This window comes from Phalaenopsis equestris, unplaced genomic scaffold (genome assembly GCF_001263595.1).
Source record: "Phalaenopsis equestris unplaced genomic scaffold, ASM126359v1 Scaffold001265, whole genome shotgun sequence".
Lineage (NCBI taxonomy): Eukaryota > Viridiplantae > Streptophyta > Magnoliopsida > Asparagales > Orchidaceae > Phalaenopsis > Phalaenopsis equestris.
Window position 1 is genome coordinate 70,697 of NW_018165704.1, and position 818 is coordinate 71,514.

Consider the following 818-nt stretch of genomic DNA (forward strand, 5'->3'; position numbering starts at 1 on the left):
CTAAAAATATGCGTAAATATGCGTAAATTTAGACCTAAAAATCTTATACCCTATGATTCGGAATTAGAGTGCACTATTAGAAGAATTATAAAACTATGAAGAGAACCTAAGTATCCTAACACAATGAAAAATAACGTGAACAATCAAGAAATAGAAAATGAACACCAACCTAAACCTCTACGAGATTATGCAAATCCTATAATAGATGAAATTCACTTATCTATCCAAAATCCTCATGTAGCTGCTAATTCATTTGAACTTATACCTGCTATTAACCAAATGGTACAAAATAATCAATTCAGAGGTACACAAAATGAAGATCCTAATTTACACCTCGCTAGTTCAACTTTGTGCTACCTTTAAATATGACATAGTTTCGAACGATGCTGTTAGACTTAGACTTTTTTCCTTTTTCACTTAGGGATAAGACTAAGATGTGGTTAATTTCATTAGCACCTGGATCTATTAGAACTTAGGGAGAACTTTCACAGAAATTTCTATCCAAATATTTCTCTCCATCCAAAACTACTAAACTTAGAAATGACATAACATCGTTTTGTCAGATTGTTGGAGAGTTTATATATATGAAGCTTGGGAGAGATTTAAAGATCTTCTTAGAAAGTGCCCTCATCATTCGTTACCAGATTGGTTGATAATTTAAACTTTTTATAATAGATTAGTGAGATCACTTAGATCAATTATAGATGTTGTGGTTGGTGGTTCTTTAATGTCAAAACATTTTGATGAGGCTTATTCATTAATAGAAGAGATGACTACCAACAATTTTCAATGGCCCTCTGAAAGGGTAAATCCTAAAA